General features: G+C 44.6%; 1 pseudogene; it reads right to left on the bottom strand.

The window, feature by feature from the left end:
• Positions 1-673: 673 nt before the first annotated feature.
• Positions 674-9106, bottom strand: part of LOC123153666 (uncharacterized) — a 60252-nt pseudogene continuing 51819 nt past the window's right edge.

Below are 9106 nucleotides of genomic sequence, written 5' to 3'. Positions count from 1 at the left end.
CCCACTAACTATTTCTCTTAACATGCAAGCATGCCACATCATCCCATAGCATGCATAAGAAAAGGCTCACCTCCATTATCGTATGTCTTCCAACATGCAAGCATGTCACTTCATCATTAAATATGCATGAAAAAAAATACTCATCTCAACATGCAAACATCCAAAAGAATTTCCATTCTATTATGTTATTTAGATTTAATAAAAAATACAATTATATAGTAATCAAACATAATAAATTATATGTACTTTCAGTTTTAGCTTTTTATATTATTACTTCAGTTATTCATTATTCATACAACGAATCACATTGAAATATGTTGCAAAATATTCCCGCAACAACGTGCGGGGTATCATCTAGTAGTAGTAACTAGCCAACACAAACTAACCTAGTTGATTTCTAACTCTAGCGCTAGACGGACTCCCCTCCCCTCCTTTTTCCCCTGCCTCTATCCTCCCCCAGCTAGCACATCACTCCCACCTGCATCGATCCATCGATTGCAAGCACATGCCCATTCCACCGTCAGCCCGACACTGACAAAACAAACATTGAAGCTCATTCGACCGATGCTCATCACAAGTCGATCGATTACGCTCTTCTACCCGATCGAAGGCCTAGCCCTAACTGATGATCATCATGCACGTAAGTACTACTCATTTCTTCAACACGTTGAGTTCATCCGACATGAATCGGCTTGGTCCTTGCAGATGTCCTATAATAAGAAAATATCGAAACATATCTGAGAGATGCTCGAATTCTCTAGCTAAGCCCTCTACTTGTTATTTCCTTCACATAATTCTTTTCCAAGGCGCGCGGGGGGTGGGGGGGGGGGTGGGGGTGGGCACTGGCCCCCTCCCAACTACACTAAGGACGTGTTTGGTTCGCAGTTTTACACTCGGTATTTGATTGCATCATAAACCCATACCGTTAATCGTGTTTGCTTCGCTTGCCTGTAAAAAGATCCCATCGCAGTTTTAACTTGATTCCGCCCCCTTCACACCGTAAACAATTTATGTTACAGCCAGAGCGAGCCAACTCGGGCGAACTCTTCCAGCTTAGATCCCCAATCCCCGCCAGTGCTAGCTGCCTAGACGTGGGGTTCCTTTTTTTTTACGTTGGGCTCCTATTTTCTTGCCGGTATCCATTAGCGTTACAACAGTTAACCAAACAAGAATGGGTTTTGGCCGATATCGCTTACATTAACGGTGTAAACCCATTACATTTACATTTGCACCAAACAAAGCGTTTTAGAGGTGGAGACAAGTGTACGGCATGAGTAAGAATCATAGCATTAAGTTTAGGGTAGAAGACGCTCAGCAGTGTAGCTAGCAGTGTGTCGGCGCTTTGATTAATTTTTACAAAGCATTTGACAAAGACCGTGGGTTGGGATAGACGACGGAGCTTGTAGCCTTACACGAAATAGCTACCATAGATGCAAAATGGCAAAACCTGGAATGACTAGCATAGATGGCAAAATGATTAATGCTTAAGTCTCCATCTATAGCTCATCCTCGTGAGTACACCAACTCATCTTGTTGGTTTAATTAGGGTAGACGATCCCGGTCGTGGGTACTTTCATAGGAGCCACGTCGATCTTTTTCGTGGATGCAATGATGCATGCACGATAAGTACTATAGAGAGGAGAGGCATATATATCACAGCCAAAAAGCATGCATGCATGTTCTACTCCAGTGGAGGTCCACAAAACAAGAACACATTTTATATGTAGCATCATGCATATACAACAAAACAGGACCACGAAAGCAAATGCCAACCACCCACAGGTCTTAACCGCCAGCACTGAAAAGCAATGGAAGATGAGATGTGAATTAAGTGGCCATGCATGCATGGTAGATAGCAGAAGATCAACCGATCTGCAAGGCCTCAAAGAGCAATCCCCCTTTGATCCTTGTCGATCAGATTAGGGAAACCAATGCAGGCCCCCTTATTCATCTTTACTTTGCATACAGTGGTATAGATCTGGCCCCAAATATTCAAAATTGATGGCCCCATATACATGTCATGCTAAATCTACCTATCTTCCTTGTCTCTCTCCATCAATATTGATGGTGCCGAATTACATCAAAGTGACAAACAAACAAGCTGCGTCGAGTTACTATCTGACCAGCTGGTCGCTATCTTCCATCTCACATGCACACCGCCGGAAGTTCTTCTCTTTCCAAGCCTCGGCTCCGCCCCAATATGCATGCATGCCAACACCACCCAAAATCTTTGCATCCAAGTCCCCTGTCAGAAGGAGCTGCCAGAGGCGAGGTGGTTCGAGAGGCCTTCTATGATGAGTTGAAGTGGCGGACCTACACAATAATTCCTGGGGAACAGAAGACAAATGTGAACATTTGTTTATGGGGGCAAAATACTAAATTTCCTTCCAGCTAAGCCCTCTACTTTTTTAGGGAGCTAAGCCCTCTACTTATTATTTCCTACAAAGAATTGTCCAAGGCTGGGGGGGGGGGGGGGGGGGCATAGGCCCCCAACTACACTAAGCTCCACCAGTGGTGCAACACCCAGGCCCGGGCCACGCCCGTACGTACAACAGCTAGCCAGCCCACACTCCGGGGGATTCGATCAAGCAGCGCATTGAAGGCGCCGGCCCACAGTATTAATTTTGCATAAAAAAGGCAAAACACATTGATTTGGAAGCGTTACAAGATTAAGCATACGTTCACTTACGCCAGTGCAATTTCCGCGCGAGGCCAATCAACAAACAAACATACGTACAATTGCATGCAATATTTCGACACCATAAAAGCCGGTAAATTGCAACTCTTAAACTTCAAAACAAAATGTGTCCTTAGATAGATTACTACTTTTAATTCTGAAGCTAGCTACCGCATTTCTATAAGAAATCTCCTATGTATAGTTCCCGCGCCCTGCTAATTAGCACTTATGTTGGCCGTCAAAACCTGGGCTGCCGTATAATGCTACTTCACACTTGTGTTCACGAGTTTAATTTACTCTTCATTCTTTTCATGAAACCTCGATGCTGTCTACGGCCCAGCCTGGTAACTTACCCGGTATCCTTTGTTCTATTTGTTCTAGGAAATTGTTTGCTTTTATTACCCAGAGTATTCAATTCTGTCTGTTAGTTCCAGCATTTTTTTAAATATGTCCTTTAGACTTTTGTTTTTGTTGCTTTGAGGTCATCTTATTTTACATCGGTGTCATGGTCCGCCAAGTCCTACAATCCTCCTGTTTTTACGTGCTCAAAATATATATCTTGTCTATGCAATTATTTTACCATGTTTTGTGTATTTTCCTTATTAGGCAAAAATGCACCATGTTGCAGGGCAAAAACATGCACTACGTAATGCTAGAACTACTGACCCTTTCAGTCCCATTTCGTTGCAAAACGTCCCACTAGGGGGGGGGGCATAGGTCCCCAACTACACTAAGCTCCACCAGTGGTGCAGCACCCAGGCCCCGGCCGCGCACGTGCGTACAACAACTAGCCATCCCACACTCCGGGGGATTCGACCAAGCAGCGCATTGAACGCGCCGGCCCACAGTGTTAATTTTGCGCAAAAAAGACAAAACACATTGATTTGGAAGTGTTACGAGATTAAGCAAGCGTTCACTTACGCCAGTGCAATTTCCGCGCGAGGCCAAACAGACGTACAATTGCATGCAATATTTCGACACCATAAAAGCCGGTAAATTGCAACTCTTAAACTTCAAAACAAAATGTGTGCTTAGATAGATTACTACTTTTAACTCTGAAGTTAGCTACCGCATTTCTATAAGAAATCTCCTACATGTAGTTCCCGTGCCCTGCTAATCAAAAGCTCGGCTGCCGTGTTATGCTACTTCACACTCGTGTTCATGAGTTTAATTTACTCTTTGTTCTTCTCATGAAACCTCGATGCTGTCTACGGCTCAGCCCGGTAACTTACCAGGTATCCTTTGTTCTATTTGTTCTAGGAAACTGTTTGCTATTATTACTCAAAGTATTCAATTATGTCCGTTAGTTCCAGCATTTAAAAAAATTATGTCCTTTAGACTTTTGTTTTTGTTGCTCCGAGGTCATCTTATTTTACATCGGTCTCATGATCCGCCAAGTCCTACAATCCCCCTGTTTTTACGTGCTCAGAATATTATTTTACCATGTTTTTGTGTGTTTTCCTTATTAGGCAAAAAATGTATCATGTTTCAGGGCAAAAACATGCACTACGTAATGCTAGAACTGCCGACCCTTTCAGGCCCATTTCTTTGCAAAACTGTCCCACTAAAGCAATTGCAAAACTCCTCTCTAACCGTCTTAAGCCTCTCGTCTCCCTACTTGTCTATGGTGACTAGACTGGGTTCATCAATGGGAGAAGCATCGCCAATAGTTTCATCTATGTAGCTGACCTCATTAGTTGTTGCCACCTCTGGGCAATCTCCACGATGATCATAAAATTTGACTTATGAAAAGCGTTTCACTCCATCTCTTGGGACTCCCTTCTAACTATCTTGCACCATTGGAGGTTCTCCCACAACTGCTCTAGGATTTAAACGCTTCTCCCTTCCAAAAAATGACAGTTCCACTCAATGGTGTCCCTGGGCACTGGATCAACTGCAAAAACTTCCTTCGACAGGGGACCCTCTCTCCCCTTACCTCTTCGTCATTGTGGCAGACTTGCTGCAACGACAAATCTTGCAGGCTCACAATGTCCACTGCTTTCACCATCCTCTCTTTCAAGATTGTCCGCCATCCGTGCTGCAATATGCGGAAAACACTCTCATCACTTTCTCTGAGGCCGCCCATATTCTTAAAAAGATCGTAGATGAAACTTCACCCTCGCCACTGGGGTTACCATTAACTTCCATAAGACAACCTTTGTTCCCTTGCACCTAGACCCCACCATCGCTAGTACCGTTCGATGTCCGATCTCCTCCTTCCCCCAAAACTACCTTGGCCTAGCCCATATAAGCGCCACCTTTTACTATTTTTTTATCTCTACGTGTTTTAGTAGATAAGAACATGTTGGAAGCTCTACGCTATAGCAAATTGCACTATAAAATATATTTTTGTATGCTTAATATTAGTACCACGTGTCTTGCAATTGATCTGCAACTGAAGTGGGTGCACTATGCCGGGACCTAGGAGTGACTCAATTCAGCATGGCCTCATTTGATAGTTATGCATGTGTGTCAATTTATTTTTGTTTGATATGGAGCCTCATGTTGTAAATGGATCATAATTTATCATTTCATTTTCACTGCACTCTTTGTATTTTTGTCATACTATAAGGATTTATGGCGCATGATGTTGTTCCCACGGCATGTGTATTATTGGAGATATTCCCTAGAGGCAATCATGTGATGATGATATTTCCATATGTATTCATGAGTGTTGGGGAACACAGTAATTTCAAAAAAATTCCTACGCACACGCAAGATCATGGTGATGCATAGCAACGAGAGGGGAGAGTGTTGTCTACGTACCCTCGTAGACCGTAAGCGGACGCGTTATGACAACGCGGTTGATGTACTCGTACGTCTTCACGATCGACCGATCTTAGTACCGAAAGTACGGCACCTCCGCGATCTGCACACGTTCGGCTCGGTGACGTCCCACGAACTCACGATCCACCAGAGTGTCGAGGGAGAGATTAGTCAGCATGACGGCGTGGTGACGGTGATGATGATGCTACCGGAACAGGGCTTCACCTAAGCGCCGCTGCGATATGACCGAGGTGGACACACGGCTGGAAACAATCAACTTGTGTGTCCTAGGGTGCCCCCTGCCCCCGTATATAAAGGAGCAAGGGGGAGGCCGGCCGGCCCTAGTGGCGTGCCAAGGGAGGAGGAATCCTCCTCCTAGTAGGAGTAGGATTCCTCCTTTCCTAGTCCTACTAGGAGGAGAAGGGGAAGGAAGGAAGGGAGAGGAAGAGGAGAAGGAAAGGGGGGGGGGGCTCCCTAGTCCAATTCGGACTCCCTATAGGGAGGGGGCACGGCTGCCCCTTGTGGGCTGCCTCCTCTCTTCCCTATGGCCCATGAAGGCCCAACTTTCCACGGGGGGGGGGGGGGGGGGGGGAGGGTTCGGTAACCCTCCAGCATTCTGGTTTTTCTCCGAAATCACCCGGAGCACTTCCAGTGTCCGAATATAGCCATCCAATATATCAATCTTTATGTCTCGACCATTTCAAAACTCCTCGTCATGTCCGTGATCATATCCGGGACTCCGAACTACCTTCGGTACATCAAAACACACAAACTCATAATACCGATCGTCACCGAACGTTAAGCGTGCGGACCCTACGGGTTCGAGAACTATGTAGACATGACCGAGACATGTCTCCGGTCAATAACCAATAGCGGAACCTGAAGTTTCATATTGGCCCCCACATATTCTACGAAGATCTTTATCGGTCAAACCGCATAACAATATACGTTGTTTCCTTTGTCATCGGTATGTTACTTGCCCAAGATTCGATCGTCGGTATCTCAATACCTAGTTCAATATCGTTATCGACAAGTCTCTTTACTCGTTCTGTAATGTATCATCCCGCAACTAACTCATTAGTCACATTGCTTGCAAGGCTTATAGTGATGTGCATTACTGAGAGGGCCCAGAGATACCTCTCCGATACTCGGAGTGACAAATCCTAATCTCGATCTATACCAACTCAACAAACACCATCAGAGACACCTGTAGAGCATATTTATAGTCACCCAGTTACGTTGTGACGTTTGATAGCACACTAAGTGTTCCTCCGGTATTCGGGAGTTGCATGATCTCATAGTCATAGGAACATGTATAAGTTATAGAGAAAGCAATAACAACAAACTAAACGATCATCGTGCTAAGCTAACAGATGGGTCAAGTCAATCACATCATTCTCTAATGATGTGATCCCGTTAATCAAGTGACAACTCATGTCTATGGTTAGGAAACATAACCATCATTGATTCAACGAGCTAGTCAAGTAGAGGCATACTAGTGACACTCTGTTTGTCTATGTATTCACACATGTACTAAGTTTCCGGTTAATACAATTCTAGCATGAATAATAAACATTTATCATGACATAAGAAAATATAAATAACAACTTTATTATTTCCTCTAGGGCATATTTCCTTCAATGAGTCCTTTGTATTGTCCTTGAACATCGTCAATGATGTGTATCAATAAGTATGTGACTTGTTTGTGGAACTATGTATTGTATGATGATTGTTCTAATGGTCCCTAGTTGATAAGGTTATGCGGACACATATCCTTGACTAGTATACGACTCGGTTGATGACTATGTTACACAAGTCATGTGCATGGAGATGCTAAACCGATAGTATGGAATCGGGGATGGAGATCACCGAGTCGGACATACCCACTTTGACACGCAGCAAGATATAGTCATCTGTTAGTCTCAAGTACAATGTCTATGCCATGTCCTAGACCTAAGGTCCTCACATGTTCTCGGGATGAGGATCGACTCACTTAGGGTCTATCAAATGTTCCTCCGTAACTGAGTAGTTATAAAGGTAGCTTTCGGGTGAGTCGCGAGACATGCCGCGAGACATGGTTGACGAAGATGGGATTTTCCCCTCCTATTTGGAGATATATTCTCTAGGCCCTCTCGAGTGATCAGATTTAGAAAGCATGACCATGCGTCTTGGGTTAAGTGTTAACCCAATTCGGGAATCTGTATTACGGTTTCGAGAAGAGAGGTCGAGCTATCACAAGGGTGACAAGTACTCGCCTTGAGCTCGACAACAAATATCATGAGGCAAAAGGAATGTTGCATATGACACATTGTCGAGGTCCATCAAACGACTTTACGCACACATGGGAGTTGGCATGTTCTGCTAGGAGCCGCTACCAACTATCGACTTGGTCGTGTCCATGCATACGTGAACCTATAGGGTCGCACACTTAAGGGCTGCAACTCATTCAGATTCGATCCAAGTGGAAAATGGATGTGGACTCCTAGTGGGCTCAAGTGTTGAGCCCACCTCAGAGGTCTATATAAAGGGGAGTCGGCGCACCACTTAGGGTTGTTCTTTTCTAACCCTGGTTAGCCACCGCCACTCCCCACGCCCATGCCGCGCAACCGGACCTAGCAGTCCACCGCTCGACGCTGCTCCCTGCACGTGTGGATACCTTGGAGGAATCTGCTACGTCTCCAACGTATCTATAATTTTTGATTGCTCCATGCTATATTATCTACTGTTTTGGACTATATTGGGATTTATTTTCCACTTTTATATTATTTTTGGGACTAACCTATTAACCGGAGGCCCAGCCCAGAATTGTTGTTTTTTTTGCCTATTTCAGTGTTTCGGAAAAACATGATATCAAACGGAGTCCAAATGGAATGAAACCTTCGGGAACATGATTTTCTCATCAGATAAGACCCAGGAGACTTGGACCCTTCGTCAAGAAAGCCACAAGGATGGAGGGCGCGCCCCCTGCCTCGTGGGCCCCTCGAAGCTCCACCGACGTACTTCTTCCTCCCATATATATCCACGTACCCCCAAACAATCGGGGACGGAGCCAAAAACCTAATTCCACCGCCGCAACTTTCTGTATCCATGAGATCCCATCTTGGGGCCTGTTCCGGAGCTCCGCCGGAGGGGGCATCGATCACGGAGGGCTTCTACATCATCATCCAAGCCCCTCCAATGAAGTGTGAGTAGTTTACTTCAGACCTACGGGTCCATAGTTAGTAGCTAGATGGCTTCTTCTCTCTTTTTGGATCTCAATACAATGTTCTCCCCCTCTCTCGTGGAGATCTATTCGATGTAATCTTCTTTTTGCGGTGTGTTTGTTGAGATCGATGAATTGTGGGTTTATGATCAAGTCTATCTATGAATAATATTTGAATCTTCTCTGAATTCTTTTATGTATGATTGGTTATCTTTGCAAGTCTCTTCGAATTATCAGTTTGTTTTGGCCTACTAGATTGGTTTTTCTTGCCATGGGAGAAGTGCTTAGCTTTGGGTTCGATATTGCGGTGTCCTTTCCCAATGACAGAAGGGCCAGCAAGGTACGTATTGTATCGTTGCCATCGAGGATAACAAGATGGGGTTTTTATCATATTGCATGAAACTATCCCTCTACATCATGTCATCTTGCTTAAGGCGTTACTCTGTTTTTAACTTAATACT

This window comes from Triticum aestivum, chromosome 7A (genome assembly GCF_018294505.1).
Source record: "Triticum aestivum cultivar Chinese Spring chromosome 7A, IWGSC CS RefSeq v2.1, whole genome shotgun sequence".
In the NCBI taxonomy this organism is placed as follows: Eukaryota; Viridiplantae; Streptophyta; class Magnoliopsida; order Poales; family Poaceae; genus Triticum; species Triticum aestivum.
The sequence above is the reverse complement of the archived record's forward strand: the minus strand, read 5'-3'. Positions and strand labels throughout refer to the sequence as shown.